The 22932-nt window shown below is 45.1% G+C and overlaps 1 protein-coding gene across 3 annotated transcripts in view; it reads right to left on the bottom strand.

The window, feature by feature from the left end:
• LOC144791978 (uncharacterized) overlaps positions 1-22932 on the bottom strand; it is a 385056-nt gene that overhangs the window by 46925 nt on the left and 315199 nt on the right. The window contains exons 1-2 of one of the 3 annotated variants that reach the window (XM_078666842.1): positions 10545-10711; positions 9985-10144 (exon numbers count right to left, since the gene is read on the bottom strand). The exons of the other annotated variants lie outside the window; for them this stretch is intronic. The gene's annotated coding sequence lies outside the window, so the exon portion shown is untranslated. Of the gene's footprint in view, positions 1-9984; positions 10145-10544; positions 10712-22932 lie in introns of those variants that run through there. 3 annotated transcript variants of the gene reach the window in all.

Below are 22932 nucleotides of genomic sequence, written 5' to 3'. Positions count from 1 at the left end.
GATAATGATAGAGGTGAATGCTTCACGCAACAACAGCTCAGCCTAGCCAAAAGGGTTTCCACTCAAGTACTCCTACAAGTTAGATGTGCAAAATATTCTGTATGCTCAAATTCCAGGAGTGGTGGATAGAGTAATACCAAACATGAATCGCAGATTAGGTTTCATTCTAGCTGCACACTAGGGTCTGGGTTCAGCACATGTAGGTATTGGTGCAACTATTTCATTACTAATGCACCGTTACTGGTGGCCAGGTCTTACTAAACAGACCATGGGTTATGTCCTTAAGTGCGACATCTGTCAGCAGATGAAGGGTTCCACCATAACACGTCCACCGCAAACACCATTACTGATATCAGACAGACCTCTCATATGTCTCTATTTGGACCACTGTGGCCCCCTACAATTTGACAGGGCTTACAGGTACAGCCTGGTGGCAGTGGATTCATGCTCTAGATTTCTGTGGGTTTGGCCTCAGCACTCGGCTGACGCCCGAAATGTTAATGAAACCCGACAATTCATACCGTCTAGTTTTAGGCTACAGCCATTTAAATAATTGCACAAAGACATTTGCAGTATAGAATGTACACAGTGCTGCACTAATGAATAACATTGTGCGGAAAAAATACAAAACAACATTAGATATCTCAAATGGATTTTTCTGCCAAAATATAGCACCTGAAAGCAGACATTTGACAACATTTTCAGAGCTCGGCTCTCAGGGCCAATTCTGTAGACTGCCCCAAGGATATAAGAATAGCCCTGGGTTGTTCTCAGCAAGAGTAACAAAGTTACATCAAAACTGTGATGAGGAGGCATTGCCCTATGTAGATGATATTTATCTGACGGACGAGGAATTATTGGATCACTTGCACAGGGTGAACAACATAATCTTGGGCTACAAATTTAACTTTAAAAAATAAAAATGTGCCCACCTCAATGTCCTATTTTTTGGGATATGTGTTAACAAGTGAAGGGAAGACACTGGCAGCTAAATTGTTTGAAAAATGTGTGCTACTCCAACCTCCAAAGACTCCGAAAGGATTACAATCTATTTTAGGATTTCCTCTATTTTGGCAGAACATATATTGATCTGTTCCGCACAAGCTGACATGATAGCTTCCAAATATTTTTACACAGGTCTAAATACCATGAATTAGGTGATCCATGTAGTTGCGAGTCAATCAGGGTACACTTATCTAACCTTCAATGAAGGCAAAACGGTACTCATTGCATACAAATCACAATTGTACACAAATGCTGAGATGCGCATTGCATCTACAGAAAAGATACTGACAGCAGTACAGACTGCTGTAGTGAGATAAAGAGCACTACCTCAGGGGAAACGCATAATTGTTGTGACTCCAGTATCAATCTTAGAGGCAGTTACCAAAGCAAGTGTTCCAAACGCAAAAGCAGTGCATCCACGATGGATACAGTGGGCTAATTTTCTCACTGCAACAAATGTAAACTACAAATTCGATTCTACATTAAAAACACAAGCATTTCTACAGTACGAACAAGAATACTATCTCCCGAATAAAATAATGCCTTTAGATAAGTATGAATATATCATTTACATTGACGGATCTGCCCAGGCTGCCGAAGGAAGGAAATAGCAATATAGCGCAGCATGTACGATTATGAAGGGACGTATGCGAAACAGCAAGTTCCGTCCTAGTAATACATAGACGCAGTCTCTAGGAGATTGCACGGCGCAGTTAGAAGAACTAAAAGCCCTGATACTGGCACTAAGAAATACAGATCGGGAACTCCCCACACTCAGTGTGTGCGATTTGTTTTATTGTGTCCATTCATGCAACAAAAATCTAAACTATTGGGGACCAGAATGGGTTTAGAGATTCCAAAGGTTGCATAATAAAGCACAAATTGCTTTCGGAAAAAGTGGCAGAGCTTAAAAAAGGCGTGCCACTGGTTCATGTAATTCACACATTAAATAATCAGCGTGTTGGCGTTCACGTTGAAGGGAATGCACTGGCTGATGAATCCACCAAGGAGACAGTGGCAACTGATGCTGTTGCTGCAATCACTCGTTCTAGTATGAGAACAGGTGGACAGATAATGATAGAGGTGAATGCTTCACGCAACAACAGCTCAGCCTTGCCAAAAGGGTTTCCACTCAAGTACTCCTACAAGTTAGATGTGCAAAATATTCTGTATGCTCAAATTCCAGGAGTGGTGGATAGAGTAATACCAAACATGGATCGCAGATTAGGTTTAATTCTAGCTGCACACTAGGGTCTGGGTTCAGCACATGCAGGTATCAGTGCAGCTATTTCATTACTAATGCAACGTTACTGGTGGCCAGGTCTTACTAAACAGACCATGGGTTATGTCCTTAAGTGCGACATCTGTCAGCAGATGAAGGGTTCCACCATAGCACGTCCACCGCAAACACCATTACTGATATCAGACAGACCTCTCATATGTGTCTATTTGGACCACTGCGGCCCCCTACAATTTGACGGGGCTTACAGGTACAGCCTGGTGGCAGTGGATTCATGCTCTAGATTTCTGGGGGTTTGGCCTCAGCACTCGGCTGACGCCCGAAATGTTATAAAGGATTTGCTAGACTTCATAGGGACATACGCAATTGGCACATTACACTCTGACCATGGCCCTGCGTTTAGCTCACAGGCTTACAAAGAAGCCATGGAAAGTTTGGGTGATACATTGCGGTACTGCTTTCCATATCATCTCAAGGGAAATTCGATTGTGGAGAGGGAAAAACTGTGACTTAAAGCAATCCTTAACAGCAAGGGTATTAGGCTCGGGTAGCAGTTGGGTCAATCATCTATAAGGGGTCCACAGGGTACTGAACAACATGTCAAGAAGTTTCCTGGGGGGCTGTACTCCATTCGAAGTCCTGTTCAGGATTAGAATGTGGGTACCTGCCCTCGACTTTGGCAGCACAATGGAGGATGAAAAACCATTTGGCATCAATGATTGTTTGGCTGTTTTACAGGAACTCAATGAATTCTGGGCTTTACAAAGCAGCGTCCAAGTAAAACGCAGCACCACTGGGGAAGTGAAAGCTGTACCAGCAAGACCTGCCAGGATCCCGAAGATTGGCGACGTGGTCAGAGAAAAGATTATAGACTAAAAAGAATTTGGGCCAGTCCTGGCTGTCGAAGGAACAAAAACAGTACTTCTTCCGCCTCTTGACAACAAGAAAGAAAAATAGATTTGTCTCAATTGATCTGATCAAACCACACTGTGTAGCCGATACTGAATAGTAGGCCGCGTGGGCTCCTGGGTAGCCGTCGATCTCCTCTCACTACCATACAGGAAGTTCAGACAAAAAGATGAATAACGTTTGAAGAATCTACTCTACGAAGTGAAAGACTTACCAACAATGGAATGGAACTTGTACCTATTGACATTGAACGACTTCCATCTACAAATGACACACTGATCTCAATTCGGCCTAACACCGACATCTATGTGAACATATCTCAGATGGATACATCTGCCAGTTCTACAAAGCCTGCTGAGCTACCAAAGATAGATCGAACCGTGTCTGGCTACTTCATCGATTTTGCTACTTTTTCTTTGGATCCAAGTGAACTCAAGTTACCGCCACGGCCTGTTTTCCAAACAACAAATTCATGATTTCTACCTTTGGCTGAAAAATACTTACATTGTTTCTCCCTGGCTACAGCTCTGGATTGCTATAGCTCTACTATTCCTAATCCTCTGGATAGGCGTAGTGACTGTCTTTTTCCTGATCCTGAGTGGACATTACCTCCCAGAACGCTCTGCAGTACATATGAACTTGGTCCCGAAAACGTATGCATCATTACACTGTGAACAGAGAGACCTGTTAATGAATATCACAGCAGTTCCAGTTCCTGAAGGAATAGTTTGGGACAGAGTTTCATATGATGTATATGGTCCAACTGAACTTTTAAAAATACCGCACTTATTTAAAATTTCTTTAAGTGATATCATCACCTCCAGTACTTTATCTGATAATTGGGACTTTGAAACTGTAAATTCTATGCTGTCGGATTTAGAACAACCTGCTGCCTTTCCAGCGATGAACTGTATGATGATGCATCTAATTTTTACACCATGTTTTGTTACCAATACTATGGTCATAAATTTCTTGCACAAAGAGAGTATCCCATATAAAGTTTTCTCGTACCATCAATGGGATCATTGCCCAACACAGCCAAAAGGTAGTTTGGGTACCTTATTCACAAAGGTTTGCTCATTTTTCTGGGTTTAAAACATCAGACCCACCACTTGCTATTATAAGGTTACACCTACAACTGTAAGGGAAAATATGCTCACTAGCACGAAACAGATATACTCTGCTTCCTTTATTTCCCAATTGTCTTTACAGTGTTTCGACTTTTGGAGGGACACTATAGACACAAAATCTGTTTGGAGGACTAAAGTTTGGCAGGTTCAGGGAACTGAGGCCCTATATAGAGCATGCCTCATACCACATTAGATAATATTCCTGAACGACACAGTGCAACAAACTTCCTGTCTTGGATTAGCCACAATCAAGTACTTGAACACACCACGGATTCCCTCACTTACACACTTTGAGGGTTGGCAAAACTATACACAACATAGTGAGGAAACATTAGATGACATTCTACATGACGGTTTGTATAATTCATCTGACCCCAATTGGAAGGGATAGTTGGTTTGGCCTATCAACACAAATAGGTGTCAGTCAAGATTAAGGGGTACCACCAAAAGGTTTAGTGCCCATAGGCCTGATCAGCGCTATGTACAAAGTGAACACAATGGGTGGTGACATCGTACAGTGTTGGAAAGTTATGCCTTGAGTGGCTAAAAACCTCAACATTGTCCCAGGTGAAACAACACTTTTCCTTACTCTTGGATGACATGGATCTCAGGGAATTTTTGTTAGGTCCCCCAGAAGCCACGTCAGGAATGCTTCTATTACGCTATTTACAATGAGGTTTGGAAAATCTCTCAACAGGAAACTGATGAGAGACTACGTTAAATTGATAGGTTTCACCTAAAAAAGGATTTGGCTGTGGTCGACAATGGTACGACCCATTATCAACCAGGATTTATTCAATGGGCAACATTATTTCTCCTGTAATAGATATAATGGAACAGGATTTGTCTATATTATAACATGGACAATTGCAATCGCAATCCATTCTATTAATAAGCTGGACGCTACACTCATTGTGCACTGGTCGGGTGCCCTGGCGGTATATCAACAGTAGGACTCTGTTTTCTGCATATAACCTAACAGAAAGACAGATGACAATGACACGAAGAGATGCAGGGTATACAATGCTGCAAATTGAAAACTGTGACCAATTACCTTTCACGGTGGCTGAGTCACCGTCCACAGAATGGTTAATCCATGGCCATATTACACTACCGATCACGATATTTCAATTTCAATAGTGTCTACGATATCACCAGGTAGGCAGGTATGAAGCATTGGGACAGGGATATATACATGAGTCTTGGGATTTGCTGAACAGATTTAGATGCAGAAATGAGGACACTGAAGTCTTTCTCAACGGTTCAGACTGTGAAACTGCTTTGAGTGGGTCCCTAGTTTGCACGGATATTTTGCTTAACGGAGCTTGTAATGCTTCAGTTGCAAACCTATGATGAGACTTGAAAGGAGGCCCAAATGCCGTGAGTCATCCGGTATTCAAACTGCTCTCGAACCAATGCTATTTGATGTTTAATGATCAAGGTTGTTGTGGGATGGTACCAGGCATCGCATATCTGGTCAAAGTAAGTTCCAGGGTTACTTGCTGTATGCAAGTATTGTTTCCACCGATCCACACAGTTAAGGAGCCAATGCTATGGCCTTCATTGGATTTTTCCTTTATACGGTTTGATTCTCTGAGCCGACTGAAAGCCATGCTGTTACAGAAGGATGTGGCCTTAACCTCAACCCAAGAGACTTTTGATCTTCAGTTTGCAAGGTCTTTGGCTGAGATACAGGGGCAGTCCGAACGAACTTCCTGCTTTGTTTTGGAAAAATGGTACATCGTATCTTTAACAAACATGTATGAAACGAGTGGGATCGTGCACCTTTTTAAGAGCATAGGTTCTGGACTAATGAGCACCTTTCAGACAATCTTTGGAGTTATTCCAGCATCTATACACTCCGTATTGGGAAGCGTTTTTGGAGGGCTTCAGCTGGTCTTACTACTTATAGTGGGTATCCTGGTTTTAATTTTCCTGCTACGCAATGGACGGCCCAGTTCCACCAGAGGTGGAAAAAACACTCCTTGTGCGACATTGCCGTGAACGCATAGTACTCCATCTGGACGCACCTCTGCTTCGGGAGCTAAGCGAGCAGTGGTTCCCATCGGTCAGATCAGGCTGAGTTGACTGCATCGTGCCTGTACTCCGCTGCCTATTCTGCAGATATAAATGTGTGTTGGACATATGACTAACACTTCCATTGGTTGTGCCACCGGACGTTGATGTACTACTGGACCACTTAAAGGCTCACGGGTTACAGTGTCCTCAGCGTATTACCATGTTGATGACGGCATTCTTAGAGTCTCCACGAGATGCTTCAGCTCCTGTCAGAACGGACATCAGCTCTACATCAAGCACACAGGTACTGAGTGTTTCCTCGGCGGCTGCTGTGGGAACTGAAGATGATCACCTTTGCTCCATTAACCTGATACAAGAGGTGTTATAGGGTCCGTTGTCTGCGAATGTGAGCGACAGTGATGTTGCGTCTCCCAATAGTATTTTGTGGCATAAAAGAACCACATCATCACTGGGGAACTAGAGAAGCTTCCACGCTGACAATAGATGCTGAGGTCCCGGCCTACAGAAGCTCCAGCATGCAGTGGTCTGACATCCCTTGCGGGGTGTCTAACTCGAGGCCAAGACTGGGTCCTTCATTCTCTCCCATCAGGTAATGGAGTTGGCTCTTTCCTAGGGGATTCTTGGCTTTACACCCACATACATGCTAGGTACACTTAGGTGCACTTAGAAAGGGTTTACATTGTAGGAGTACACTTGATTACTGCCATGTATCGATATGTATGATTCTGTATATTTACTGTTTTAGGGCCAGATGTAGGTAGCCGAATACCGGTCGGTAACGGCCGAATTCGGCCGTTACCGACCGGTATTTGGCTTTTGAGATGTAGGTGGGTCAGAATTTACAGAATCGGTATATTTACCGATTCGGTAAATATACCGATTCTGTAAATCCATATGTAGGTGGGACTCTTCAGAGTCCCAAAGGCCCTACATATTCGGTATTTTAACACCCAATCCAATTGGGTGTTAAAATACCGAATTCAGGTGTGCATGCACATGTGTGCATGCACACCTAGCCATGTGACAGACAGACATGCCCTTGGGGCATGTCTGTGTGCCACATGGCGCACATGCCTATTTTTGGGGTGCCAGAGGGTGTCAAAGTGACACCCCCTGCACCCTTGCTAAAATCGGTATTTACCGATTCTGTAATTACAGAATCTGTATTGCCCATTGATTCCTATGGGCTTCACAGCCCATAGGAATCAATAGGAAATACAGATTCGGTATTTCCAGATTCGGTAAATACCGAATCTTAACGATTCGGTATTTCCACATCTGGAAATACCTACATCTCCCCCCTTCATATTTACCACTTCTTAAATACCGAATCGGTAAAATTCGGTATTTAAGAAGTGGTAAATCAATCCTACCTACATCTGGCCCTTAGTGCCATAGTAGAATTCTACCTTTAGTTCACTCTGTCGGTGCTTGTAATCTTATATATATTTTTCTGTCTAATGACTGTTGCAGCAAACGTGTTTTATACTAGAATGACGCTGGTTCAATGAATGCTTATTGAAAATGTCCCCATCGTTTATTCTGTATATCTCTCTGAGACTAAGTGAGCAAGATTGATAAAGCGAACAGTAATGCACTGTTTCCATGATCACTGAGGATCAAGGGTTGTCATGTTCGATAGTTTCCAGAAACTTTTTGCTCCTGGGAAAAGTTAGGGGGCTTATGGTGACACTGGGAGCTAGCTGGTCTGAAGGCTAACATATCCTTTGGGGGTGTCTGGAATCAGTCTGGACACCAATCCCTTAGTTTATGTTGTCTAAACGTGCAGATCCTATGTATTATTAGGAACTACAAGACAGTGTAATGTGGAGACGAATTGTGTGCTGTGGAATGCCATTTGTGGAGTGGAATTATGAGTTATGGAGTGGAATTCTGTGACCTGTGTGGAATATTCTGTTTTGTGATGTGGAACTATATGGCATGGATTAGAATTATGTGGCATGGAATTGAGTGGCATGGTGTGGAACTGTTTGTAAATCATAAGAAAGTGAGTTTATCATACCTGGTTGTGTGGGACTTTTGTGCTCTGTGTGCTAAATCACATGGTTTTGAACCTAACCCCCTTGCCAATATTATGATGCAATATCCACGCAAGTATGGGTAACAAATAGATTTCTTTAACATAAGTCCAGGTAATGCTGCTTGAGCGAATTTAAAACTCTGGTCTGAGAGTTGGAAGTAGTTACCAATGGAGGAGTCCTATGCCTAGGGGCATGTTGTGTGTGGGGCAAACCACAGCGCAAGAAGGCTGCTTTAAAGAGCTCAGAGAATGAGCTGTCTGCTGTCCATATCTTCAGGGGTTTGCATCTTATGATAATTACTTAAACAATACGTTTCTATTATTTTCATAATAATTAGTTCAGGTCCTCTCTGTACCTTTTGGCATTTTGGTGGAATCTGGTGCAAGGTCAAAGTCAATCTATATATTTTTTATCATAGTATAAACAAGACAGACTGCAAGAACTCTTCAATAGAATGCCCTTTGTGTAGTGTGCAGTAGAGGATGCAATAGATATTGTAGGTGGGTTCAAAAATCACAAAGTGCTTTTGCATTCTTAGGGACCTGGCAAGCTAAACACTGAGAAAAGACTCTGTGATCAGGTCCTTTAGCCCTGTCCAAATGAGGCTTGGATTCATTGTGTCAGACTGAATTCCTGTTTCTGTGCTTCTAGAATTCTGGAGTTTGCTTCAGAATCTTTTATACCATATACTTGAAATGTGATATTAGAGGCTTAAAGAAGTACACTAAAAGAATTGGTCCAAAACTTCCACTTGTCAATCCTTGCTCTGCTCATGATATCCTTACTTTGGGAAAGCTATGGCGGAATACACCCACCCATTACAACAGAATCCCCAAGGAGGAAAGCAGATTCTGCTGCGGTCTGCCCCACACCTGGGAACATGTGGGGAATTCAATCAGCATTTTATTTACCTATTATAATATTGGAATATTGGGAGCTCCATTGAAGACAATGAAGTGGCCTGGGGCTTAATTGGCTGGTATAAGCCTTCTGCTCATACATTCCAATGTTTGTATTTCTGTTTCTCTCTTTTTAATTTAGAACAAACTGTCATCTGTGGGTGAAATGTTCTAATAGCCATAACGTCTTTCTGCATGAAGCTTAAGCAGTTGTTAAAGGTCCTCTCCCCTGTTACAGGACCTCTCCTGTGACTCGGGCCTATAACTCAGTTAAGGGTCTTTAATAACCAGTATAGCCCTCGGAAGTGGGCTTTAAGGCCATATTAATATGGAGTTACCAGAAATTCTATAAATTGCTTTCATGGTTTCCCTCAAAACAAATAATATTTCCTGCCAACCTCCACCTGATTCTGTAACTGAAACAAGTTTAACTTGGGGCAGGTACTGGATAAACCAAAAAAGAGGCCAGTGTAAATGATAAACACTGCTAATTGAGCATGTTTACAACCACTGATATCTTCTTATTCCGATATGCATTTTTATGCGGTAACTACATTTTATCACTTCCTTCCTTTTCTTGCAATGTATATTCAGGGCCACTGAAATTATGCAATATTGTGGCTGTAGTGTTTTCCGCATAATGATAGATTTGCCATATTTGCTACACAACCCATCTTCTACGGCATAATCTGCAGATGTTAACAACAAAAATGTTCTACCTCAAACAGACACAACGTGACGAGAAACTCAGTGACACATGTTGCCAGTGCAGTGAAAGGCCCTTCCTTCCCAAAGGCTGACTGGTTGAGTTTCTGTTGTTTATTGCTGCATTCGGGTCAGGTACTAATGACATGAAACCTTTGGTCACAAAGTGTTAACCTGTGTAAAAATGACAAAATAGAGAAATAATGCTATCGCAAAATGTGCTGCATTACTCAGCATAAGTAGGCTTTGCTTTCCCCATAATTTTGTCAACCCTGTCACTTAATTTGGTCCTCCCTTGCAACATAATTCCAATGGTCCTAACTACCGCCCTCTTGCTTTTCCAGAGCCAAAGTCTACCAGACAGCCAGAATTATTGTGTTAATACTAGATCTATAAAACGGATATCTCTCTCACTCGCTTTCAGTCATCAGACATTCCTCCAAATCGTTGTGCTCAATGAAAACCTGACACCTTTCTTAAATGAATGAGGTACGAAAATATATTTCGTGGTAACACAGTATGAACCGATCGCCTGGAGGTGGGAAAGAGGCAATAGAGCAGGAGTAAAATGTACCTCTCTTCCGTTGCTCCTGAGCTGAGACCCGCACAACATGGGCAGAGCAGAGACATGGCTGAGACGGGCACATTCCGCCTCGGTACCCATACACCTGTATCTATGCACCGCACCTATGCCACAAATGTTTTGGAGTTGTAATGATCTCATAAAAACTGATACAGAAATCCCAAAGTCCCAAATACAGTGGGAGATACGAGGTAACGTTCAAGGTACAAACAGCAGCCTCCGTAGTGCTCACCTCTGATGCCTCTGGAACCGAACCCTGAGTGCGTCACTTCCCTCCCTCTCTTTATAAGAAGCTGAGCCTCCCACGCAAGAGATGGAATCCTTCCAAGTGCGGATTTCCGAGAAGATTCGGGAGGTGCCACTATACTGACAGGTAAACAAGGCGAGTATATGTAGGAGTTTTGATTGAATATCTGGGTGGGGCTTCCTGACTTACAAGTCTTGAGCAATTCGTCGTAGGATGACCAACTGCCATGGGGGAAAATTCAGGACGGTGAATGTAAAAAAAAATGACGAAGGGTCAAAATTCAGGACAAACTTTCAGGACAGGAGGTCAAAATTTAGGACAACATTTCGGGACAAAGGGTACGTTTTACAGACACATCAGGGGAGGTCGTGCAATAGTATATAAGTAATCACATCTATATGCAAATATATTCATCCATTTGCATTCCTATTCGTCATGTATCCTTCCATCCATCATTTCACTCAGCCATCCCTCTATCCACACTTTCACTCATCCATCCATCCACCCTTTCACCCTACCCATCCACTCATCCATCCAGCCATTTACCCTTTCACCCTTTCACCCATCCAGCCATCCTTTCATTTACTCATCCATCCCCCCAGTCACTCATCCATTCACCTTTTCAGTCATCTATCCATCCTCCCTTTCTCTCTCCATTGACCCTTTCACCTAGCCATCCTTCCTTCCAACCATCCACCAATCCTTCTACTCATCCACTCAAAAGTCCATCCAATGACCCTATCGCTCATCCATGCTCTCACTCATCCATCCACCCATTCACTCGCCCATCATCCACCCTTTCACCCATCCATTCATCATTTCGCTCATTATCCATCCATTCACCCTTTCACTAATCCATCCAGTCATCCACCCATGTTATAAAAAATTTGTAGAGCGCTCAGCTGCCCCAGCGAAGGGGCGTCCCGGCGCTAGTTCCAGATAAAGAGAATAGGCAGAGAAGACAACAGAAACACAGCAAAATACCTAAGAGGAAAAAGGTAGGTCTTAATCAATTTCCTAAATTCTAACAGCCCTTCTACTTCACAAATGTGGGCTGGCAGGGCATTCCAAAGTTTAGCTGCTAAAAAACGGAAGGAGCGCCCGCCTGCACGGCTGCGCTTGATCCTGGGCACTGTAACTAGGTTCTGGTTCCCCGGGCGTAGGGTCCGAGTGGGAGCATACAAGGTCAGCAAGGATCCAAGCATTTTAGGGATGGACAATCTCAGAATTTTAAATGAAATACATAAGGTCTTAAATTGTATTCGCTGGGCTACCGGGAGCCAATGAAGTCTCCGTATGGTGGCCGCAATGGAGCTGAACCGGGGGAAGCCAACTAAGGCGCTGGCTGCCGCCTTTTGGATGTGTTGCAAACGGAAAATTTCTAGCTTGATTAGCTCCCAACAACAGAGAGCAGGCATAGTCCAGTCTGGACAGAACCGTAGACTGGACAATTAACTGCCTAGTAGCTGGGTCAAAAATGTTTAATACAGGCTTCAGGCTGCGCAAAATGCCAAAACATGTGGCGGCAACCTTTTTGGTGTGGGTACAGAAGCTGAGGGAAGAGTCTAGCCAGACCCCCAGGTTTTTAACTTCGGTCTTAGGCGTAGGAGCTTTGCCCAAGGTAATAGGCCACCAATGATCCCCCCACAGGTGAGTGTTCTTACCAACCAGTAGCACCTCGGTCTTAGAAGCATTCAGTTGAAGACAGTTGGCAGTCATCCATTTAGACACATCAGCCAAACCAGCTTTGAATCTTGTAAGATCCGAGTCAATACCTTCCGTAAGGGCAACCACTAGCTACGTGTCGTCCGCATATGAGACGATGGTAAGGTCCCATTTTTTGGCGACCGCAGCCAGTGGCTGCACATAAAGATTGAACAAGGTGGGGCTCAAAGCTGAGCCCTGAGGAACACCCTGTTCAATGGCATGCGCCCGTGAGAAAAAAGGGGGAGTGGAAATACGGAATGACCTCTCCGTCAGAAAAGATCTGAACCAAGCCAGAGCCTTATCCGTAATCCCTGCCTCCTCGAGCCGTTGAAGTAGGATCTGATGGGAGACGGTGTCAAAGGCGGCACTCAGGTCCAATAGGATCAGTTCCGCCGTTTGACCCAAGTCAAGAGTAGAGCGAAGATGCTGCGCCATGGCCAGGAGAGGCGTCTCCGTACTATGACCTGCGAGGAACCAATGTTGAGTTTCGTCCAGAATCTTATTGGCACTCAATATGTTGGTAAGAATTAAATTAACATGGGAATCCGCGACCTTTGCAGCCCAAGGAAGAAGGGCGATAGGTCTGAAGTTTTCAGGCTTTAAAGGGTCTAAGGTGTTTTTTTTAGGTCTCGCGACCTATCGATGCGCGCAAGCGCATCGAGCGGAGCGAGAATTCAAGTAGCCAAAATCCTCGTGAAACCATGGGCTTCGTTCCTGCAGTTTCCTTGAAGTTCATGTGAATCACATGTGCAAAAAAGCACGCACATCAAAGGGCTTCGCCCAGCGTGCGCTCTGCGGCTTCTCCTCCCCTAAGGCTTCTCCTCCCCTAATTAATCATGGCTATCAGCCAGTTCTCCTCCCCTTATTCTATTCACGGCCGCAGGCCGTGACTCTACCTCTTCAAAGGCTCTGCTCCCCGCCCCCACCCGCCGTCACTTATTCACGGCCGCAGGCCGTGCCTCGCAGAGTTTCCCCCCAGCATTCTCTGGCGTCTTGATTTACTTATTTCTACTTTGATTGGAAGCACGGTGTCCGCTTGTGCCTAAACGTTGTGGCACGAGGAATTAAGTGATTTTCCCACACTGCCCGGGCTCTCTCTGCACCATTCCGCTTTCACTCGGGCTCTTGTTAAGCGGAGCTGCCACTGTTTTTTTTTTGCGCAGGCATGCCCAACAGTATCTTCACCTATGGCGATCTCCAACCCACCCCTCTTACAATAGTGATTGTGTGGGCCCCCACCGCTCCTCCAATATCGATGAATGGTTTCTATTTTACAGTGTATATTAGAGCGAACATTTCCCACAATCTTTCCCAAGACGTTCAACCCACGCTGAGGCTTGAGTGCCGAAGGCTGCAGATCCCGCTGTTAAGCCACTTCCTCTCCGCTGCAGGCTGTGCTCGCATTAGCATGAGCTCACTACTTATTTCTACTTTGATTGGAAGCACGGCCGCAGGCCGTGCCTCGCAGAGTTTCCCCCCAGCATTCTCTGGCGTCTTGATTTACTTATTTCTACTTTGATTGGAAGCACGGTGTCCGCTTGTGCCTAAACGTTGTGTTTAGGCACGAGAAATTGGGGCTCGAGTGCCGAAGGCTGCAGATCCCGCTGTTAAGCCACTTCCTCTCCGCTGCAGGCTGTGCTCGCATTAGCATGAGCTCACTCTCAGGCTTTTTGTTTCACAATAGAAGCGCTTTCTACGAGCACCAGTAACATTATACAATTTGCAGTTTGATATTTTTTGTAGACACAGGAAGATTAATCGGCAGCTCACAGCATTACTTAATGTGTTTAACAGAGATGCCAATTAATCTCCCTGTGTCTACAAAACATACGAACATGTTACTGTGTAATGTTACTAGTGCTTGTTTCGGGTGAGCCATCGCCCTCCTCGCTCCATCCCCAGCACTGACCCTCTGCTCCACCTCTGTTAATCCGTTCTGTAATCTCTGGCTGATTTCACTTCTTCACAGGGGGCGTGCGCCCTCCCCGGCGGGGTGACACCGCCTGCTACTCCCCTGTCAAATGGCCCAGTGGAGCGGATCACTTAGTCACCTCTGGCTCATGTCCCCTCTCCCACTACCCGCCCCAACTCAAAACGACTCTGTGCTTTTAAGGGGCTGTGAGACTTGAGTCTGTTGAGCAGGACTTTGAAAGTTTTCTCTTCTTTACGAAGCACTCGACTCTTTGAATGCAACGCAGAGACCTGCAGAGCTCCTGACTGCACTGGGATTCCACCCATGCTGTTCATGACGCTTCCCTGCACTATTTATGGAGGTGTATACATGCCATTTACCGGTTACTTTGCAGTGTAATCATTCAAAGAAACATTCCAACTCACTTTAAAGAGTTTACTCTCCTGTAAGGAAAAAATACCTCATTTAACAATAGTTTGAGAATTAATTCTATGACATCGGTTTAAAAACAAGCACTGGCGTTGCCAATAGGTCTCGCAGTAGGAAAGTTGGAGCTATTACAATTGCAAATAACAATGCCTTTTATTTTTGTTTTCATTTTAAAAACATAAAGGGCTTTGTCATTTACAAAACCAATAGCTCCAACTTTCCTACTGCGAGACCTATTGGCAACGCCAGTGCTTGTTTAGTATTGGAGAGACCCATGCCTGCTTCCATTTGACTGGAACAATAGCTGTTGAAAAGGAGGCATTAATAAGATTATGTAGCGGGGGCAGACAACACAGAGACGAGTCTCTGAGCTGAACAGGCTTGAGAGGATCAGCCGGAGAACCGCACTTAATGCGCTGAGTAAGCTTGTGAAAGTCCTCCCAAGAGATTTCAGGGATAACAGATAGTTGAAAAGCTGGGCTGAGCCTCGTAGAGGGGCTATGGTCAAACACATTCAGAGGAATAAAAGATTGATAAATACCTCGAATTTTCTCTACGAAGAAGGAGGCAAGTTCCTCACATTGGGCTGCAGATGTGGGAATAAGTTTAGAAGATTTCTTAGTGTTCAGCTCCTTAAGAATCTTAAAAATGACTTTCGCTGGATTAGAAATAAGTTTTATCTCGGCGGCATAATACTCCGCCCTGGTCCTACAAATAGCCCTATGATAGGCTTTAAGCTCTGATAAGTAGTGGGCTTTTTTCGCAGAGGAATATTCTTTCCTCCACCCTCGTTCCTGTCTTTTACAGGTCTTTTTTAGTGCCACTAAGGTGTCGTTATACCAGGGGTTGGCATCCTGTGTGCGACCTTTAACCCAGATAGAAGGTATAAGTATATCCAATGCCCGAGTGAGCCATGCACAGAAGGAATCATAACCTGTGTCGACGTTGTCAACTGGACCCAAAGGGTCAGATCCCAACAATGCATGAAAGTCTTCTAGACGAAGCTTACGCCATGGTCTTTTAAGAACAGAGCGTTGAATAGTACAAGATATAGATGTAGGAATATTGACCAGGAAGTGATCCGACCAAGCTATAGCGGTAGGCACAGCAGTGTTGGACACCTCAATGTTAGTAAAAATCGGGTCCAACATATGACCTCCTATATGGGTGGGGCTTTTGACTATTTGGAGGAGCTGAAAAGCAGCTTGGTCAGCGGTCAGGGCACGAATGGTCGGGTCGTGTTCTAACTCAAAATGGAGATTTAGATCACCAAAGACACTAAAATTCGTTGATCCCACAGCGAACGATCCTACTGTCTCCAGGAGGGTCTCTTTAAACCCGGAAGCGGGTCGGGGGGGGGGGGGTCTGTATATTGACAGCCCAGAGAAGGTAAAATGACTGTTAACAGAGATGCGAAAGTGAGCGCATTCTCCACCTTCCATATAAACCTTCTCAAAGTGGCAGGAAAAAAACGACCTCGTGATCACGGCAATGTCACCACCCCTGATAGCTCTATTAACCAGGGAGATCGAATAGTCTGGGGGCTAGTGCCAGGTTCGGAATAGCCGTCATATCACCACTCATCCAAGTTTCCGTAAGAAAAAGAATATTGGGAAATTCATCAATTATGAGGTCGAGTAGCTCCGCGTGATGTTTAACTAGCGACCGAACATTCAGCTGTAGTATTTTTAACTGTTGTAGAGCAGATGGTTTAGAGAAAGCCCCTATCTTAGTGGGTGTGGAAAGATAGAATACACCACATGAACAGGTTCGTGGACCACTCAGAGGATACAGAGGGGCCATACACTCATGGGATTTAGGAGGGCACAGACCAACCAGCTCCTCTCTAGAGTAATAACCACCATTCGGCACACTTTGTCCAGCGTGTCCGGCGAGAGGCGACGGACTGGCGCGGACGGGCACAGACGGGCTTGCCTTAGGCGCGCCTTTGGCGGACATTTGGTGCGCCCACCCTCTGCGCGGACGAATGGCCATGGACATTTATAAGGCAGGAAGAGGGCAGGAGAATGACAGCAACTAGTCCGCCACCCTCGCAATCCCCCCAAAATGGCGTCTCCTCCCCTTGTAGTCCCGCTGCAGCGCCTAATCGGCTGCGAGGGAGTCGGGGGTAAGGATGCGGCGGAAAAGGGTAAGAGAACTGTGCAAAATGGGTCTTAGTGCAATTTAGATCTAGTGCAAAATACACATTTAAAAAACGAACAGTATAACAAGATTTAAAAAATGTCTCAGCCTAAACTTCACCCGGCTTCTGCCTCAGGCAAGTCTCTTTACTCTAGTGTGCGCGCGATGCTCCAGGCGTGTTTAAATCCACGAGAGGGAGGGAGAATGACAGCAACTAGTCCACCACCCTCGCAATCCCCCCAAAATGGCGTCTTCTCCCCTTGTAGTCCCGCTGCAGCGCCTAATCGGCTGCGAGGGAGTCAGGGGTAAGGATGCGGCGAAAAGGGTAAGAGAACTGTGCAAAATGGGTCTTAGTGCAATTTAGATCTAGTGCAAAATACAAATTTAAAAAACGAACAGTATAACAAGATTTAAAAAATGTCTCAGCCTAAACTTCACCCGGCTTCCGCCTTAGGCAAGTCTCTATACTCTTGTTTCCATCCATTCACTTACTCACTTGCTCACCTTTTCATATTAGTTATGAGCTGAGCCTTTGTCTGCTGAGTTGCAGACATAAAAGGCCCATCAAGAATTTCACCCTTGCTGTAGTTCCCAAAGCAAGGGGTGGGGTGGGGGTAGGGTTCACTATGCCCCTGCACATAGGCAGTCTGAAAAAGTGGAAGTCGAGAGTCATGGATGATGCACAGTGCCATGCCATGAGGTGACTGTGACATGGTGTTGTTTCCAGGGCTTTAAGCAGGATGAGGAAAGGGGGATGTCTCTCTATAGGGTGTGTTTGATGTAATTAAGGGCGTGACTTAAAACACCTAAGCTACAAATGTGTGCTTAGCATAGTGTGCCACTGGACTGGTATTTTGCCTCTCCTGTGATTGCATCCAGATACTTAATACAACAAGTAATGTTACACCTACAGCAAGCCAGAACTGTTGGCTTTGTCAATGGTTGTTAGTTGCATAAAGTTAAAATGCAGCAACCATGGCTTCCTGTAGTATTATTTTGAAAATGCACTTCTCTAAAATGATGAGACTGAAAGAACTCTAGCCCCTTCTTTTGAACTTGTTTGACCAGCTTCTTGTATGAACTTGATTCTCACATAGCAGCATTGGCGTTTTTACAGATTCCTTCCATCTGACAGAATGCGCTGCCCTAGACCAAGGCTGAGAGAGGCCCACCGCATGCAGGAACACTCCAAACTGACCCATTGTCATTCTGTATGTGGCAATCAGCCACAGACAGAATGACAATGGGCGGGTGGGGCTGCTATTGTGCTCAGAGCAGTGCGAGGCGGCCCCATTAGGGTGCTGAGGCTTCTGGCAGGTGAACAGTGATGTTCCCCAGTGCCCAAAATTACAGACAAAAGGTGTCAGTAAAAGAGATCCTCATGGACAATGGACAGGAGATCCAAATTACGGAAGGTCTGTGAAATTTACGGACGGTTGGTCACCCTAATTCTTTGACAGGTTTTCTAGAACGTAATGGCGTCACCGAAACGTGACGTTTTCCTTCCAGTGTTGACGCAGCCCTTCCACACCCTTATCCTTACGGAGATGCGTCCCGTGCAAGGGGTGAACAGCAAGGATTGTGTATATACATGCTAGGGCACAAGTCCTAGAAAAAGAAGTGAGGTGACTAACCTAGTTAATCAGTATGCAAGTGACATTGCAGCTCGTAGCATCGCAGCACATGACATCACAGTGCATGACATCACAGGAACTGGCATCACAAGAAGTGACATCAGATATTAAGCTCTTACATATGTTTAGCAGGTGTATCATGAGTACATTTGAGCACATTTCGAGTATACTTGCAAACCCTCCTGATTTAGGCATAAGATTCATACTTTTGGACGCTACACATAAAACAAGTTTACCTTTTGTCAGAATTAAGCTTTCTCTAGCCATAGTGCTTTAAAAGAAATAGTGGTATTTAAATTATTACAATGCCTCCTCAGGGGTAGTAACCGCTATATAAATTCTATTTATTTTGTGCAAATACTGGAAAAGATCAACACATCTGACGTTCTTGCAGTGAATACATATCTCCTAAACAGGGCCTGAACAAAGTGAAAAGCTGCCTCTTTAAAGCATGTGTAACTGCTAACAAGGTGTGAGCCTTTGTTTCCCCTCTGCTGCATTTGCATCAGGTGTGAGGCTCCTGGCTACTGCCAGCCAGGAGACCCCAACAAAAGGAGGCCTGATGAGCCCTGGAATTCGGCCTTTGTTATGGGCCCAGCAGGAGTCAGAAATAAGAGAGCCCCGTCCTGTCCCCACCTGCACGTTGTTGTAGCTCGAAAGCAGATAACAACGTGCAGGCGCTGCTGAAAGTCTCCCGGTGTTTGGAAATTACACCGGGACGAATTCAGCGGCTTTTTCAGTGCAGCCCAACTTCTTGGCAGAGTGGACTGCGTCCACCCTGTGAAAAAGTGGGAGGATGCCATCCACCCGCGTCGACCCCCGACTCGTGCCCTGATACATGCAGAGTTAATCCCACGTCAAACTTGATTGCTAAGTATTTCTGCCCGAGACCTGCCTTGATTTTTAGGTTTCGCCTGCGTGGGCTGTGCTCATGCGCAGTCTCACTGGCGAGATTTTAAGTTTTTAGGTAGCTTTCAGTAACTGGCTTTAAGCCCCGCCCCTCTTTCCCATTGGCCGGCTTCACCGTGTATGCTAAACTGTTTCCAGCCATTGAGAAAGAGTTTTTCATGACATCGACGTTTCTCGTTTACAGACGGCCCACTTGGACGGGCTCGTCTGACTTTCTTCTGCCGTGAAAGGTTTCTTATCTTTATGAGGCCTCATAAAAACAAGAAAGCTTTCACGACGGACGTAAGTGAAAGCAGACTTGCACGTAGTTTCACTTCATTCTGTTCTGCATTCTGATGGAGATCTGGAAGCTGTGCACGGAACTATCATTACCTCCCAGCATCAATGGGACAGAAAGGCGATATTACATTTAAAATGCGAAAATATGGCGCGACTTGGCCCTGATGAGGGTAGAAATAACCGCTCTTGGTGGCGGGTGCTCGCGAGCCAGGCTCCTAACTGCTGGCGAGCCTTCCAGAGGGTGCTGCTTGTGAGAAAATGCCAAGTGGTAGCTGAATGGGGGCAGTGGGAAGGCCCAGTCGACCGGAAGAATTTCACTGTATTACACATTCATCGCCCTTCCACTAAACTGTCATCAGCGCAGCTGCATGTCTTCCTCATGGGGGGCGGAGGGCGGAGAGAATAGCATTGCATCTTGACTTTCCAGTTTACTCTTCTGTGGGTTTGAGTTATGTTTGTTTTTCTCAGGCAGCGAGCTCTCGTGCCCGGCCTGCACGGGTGCATGGTGGTCAGTGTGTGGTGCAGGTATGTGAGGGAGGGGCCTGTGGAGCTGTGTATATTGGAGTCAATTGCCTGCGAACGCTCGCGCTGCCCAGACAAGGGTGATGAGTTAGCGCACTAGTTTATATTCCAGGATATGTACTGAAACGTGCCCCACTTAGGGCCCATCTGTGAAATGTGTCTTTAATGTGTGTCTTTAATGCAACATGTTCATAAAAACAGTCGCAAACAATTGATTAGTGTGGGTAGCAGCTGTGTGTACATAATTTGGGGCTGTCCTTTGCTGTCCTGAGAAGCCCCTTCAAGAGGTGCGATTCGGTGTACCCTGCTGCCTCAGCCCTGCGCCCAGGCTGTGCTCTTGCGTGCATCACACACAAGTGGCTTGCTGGCGAAGACGCGCAGTCAGAAGCAACCTCTTGAAAGGCAGTCCATGCCTTTCTGTGCATTTGTAGATCTCACGCTTGAGCAGTCAGTATTTCATGCCGGGAGGGTCCAGCCTGCAGTTAGTTCTTGTAGGCAGCTGAAGAGGCAGCCCTTCTCGAGCCTCTTAGGGGGTACAGTCTTCTGTCCTGAAGTGTGCGGGCGTGGGAACTCTCTACCTTTGTGCGCAGACACCTGAGTGGGGATGGGTTCCAGAGGCGGCAGGTTCTGACCGCGATGCCGGTAGGAACCAGGACTCACTGACAGGGAGAGCCGGGTCTGAGAGTGGTGGCACGGCAAGAAATCACATCGGCATAGGAGGAAACAAAAGGCGGATGGCGAAGCTCTCCGCACGGGACACCAAAGATGCTTTCTCTCCCCTGTAAGAGTGACCTTCAAGCCAGGGCCCAGGTCGGCAGCAAGCCCGAGGCATTGCTCAGCAGTTTTAAGGTGGTGATCCTACAGTTGGAGTGTGCCCGTCTTTAACGTTTATATATGTGCCATGTCTATTTCCCAGTCACTTGCTGCGCTGCCTCTTACAGTTGAACATACCTTCCTTGGAATGTTCAAGACTTTGTGTGCTGTTCAGTGCCAGGGTCAAAGGGAACCCAGAAACAGGGGCCCTAATGCAGACGAGGGAAAGGTTCCCTCCCAGGGCCCCATGTGATAAGCAGACAGCCATGAGTAGTGCTGTAGGCCCTCGCACCCAGGGCCCCGGCTGCACTGCACGCGCTGCACTACTGCTAGCTAGGCCTCTGGGCGCTCAGAGGAGCTCTCTGACACGAGTACTTAGGCACCAGGGGTGTTCGCATGAGTGGATACGAGCGGGTGTATGTCCAAATCAAATCACATCGTGAAAGGGACACACCGCAGCTATTACCCATTAAGTGTGCAATTGTGATTCTTTTGGACTGTTGTTTTTATTAGCTACGTTCGAACCGTGAAGAAGCGTGAGTGCCCTGTGGCATTAAATGCTAAAGTCAAGCCAAAGAAGGATATATATATATATATATATATATATATATATATATATATATATATATATATATTCCCTGAAAAACCATAGGTTTCACAATCGTTATAGTTAGGAATTAGCATTTCAAAAACCTTTGAAATTCACTGAAAAAACCATAGGTTTCACACTCGTTATAGTTAGGAATTAGCATTTTAAAAACCTTTGCAATTCAATGAAAAAACCATAAGTTTCACATCAGTTATAGTTAGCTGAACATTTTACTCATACAAAACCATTGAAATTCCCACGTTATAGTTAGTTGGACTCACTATAACTCGCGCGCCCGCAATCCACTGCTGATGATGTCACATATTACATCATTCATGACATGGTCTGAGCGCCCAGAGGCCTAGCTAGCAGTAGCTAGCAGTAGTGTGAAACCTATGGTTTTTTCAGTGAATTTCAAAGGTTTTTTAAATGCTAATTCCTAACTATAACGTTTGTGAAACCTATGGTTTTTTCAGTGAATTTCATAGTTTTTTTAAAAGCTAATTCCTTTGTATATCGAGTTTGTAACCTATGATTATTTTTTTTTATTAGCTGTTTTTTACAACAATTAATTATATTTAAAAAAAAGAAAATTATTTGTTCAATGTATATATTTTTTATTTACATTTTTTCCTGGTGCGCTCAGGGTGCGCGCACCGGTATGCTCTCCCGAGAGCGCACCGAGAGCTTTATTTCTGCGTTCGTAAAAAAAAAATATGTATGAAAAGTAAATAATAATGCAAGACATTTAGTACCATACTTCTAAAAGCAGTATTTTTGATTTACGAAATGAAAATGATTTTGCATTTCCGTAAAGCTATCAAAACGTCACTCAGGGGTGCCGCGTAAGCCCCCGCGTAAGCACCTACGTTCGTGCCGCGTAAGCGCCCCCGGAAGCGCTCCGGTGCTCGTAGCATAAGCGTGTCAAGTCATGTGACCTTAAAATAACTCTTTTCATTGGTTGCTAACAGTTTTTTTTACAAAGAATGAAATCCCCACCCATTTCCTTCACTTCTTCTTTCACTTTTGTGACTGCAAGACCTGTCTTTTTGCTCTCGAATCTATCTTGGATTACCATGGCTGCCACGGCATCCAGCAGCGAAGATGACACAGAGTGATTTATAGATGAAGAGGTTCCTCAGCCTAGGATAAAAGAACACTTCATATGGAAGTTTTTTTCCATTCCAGATGATAAA

This window comes from Lissotriton helveticus, chromosome 11 (genome assembly GCF_964261635.1).
Source record: "Lissotriton helveticus chromosome 11, aLisHel1.1, whole genome shotgun sequence".
Lineage (NCBI taxonomy): Eukaryota > Metazoa > Chordata > Amphibia > Caudata > Salamandridae > Lissotriton > Lissotriton helveticus.
The sequence above is the reverse complement of the archived record's forward strand: the minus strand, read 5'-3'. Positions and strand labels throughout refer to the sequence as shown.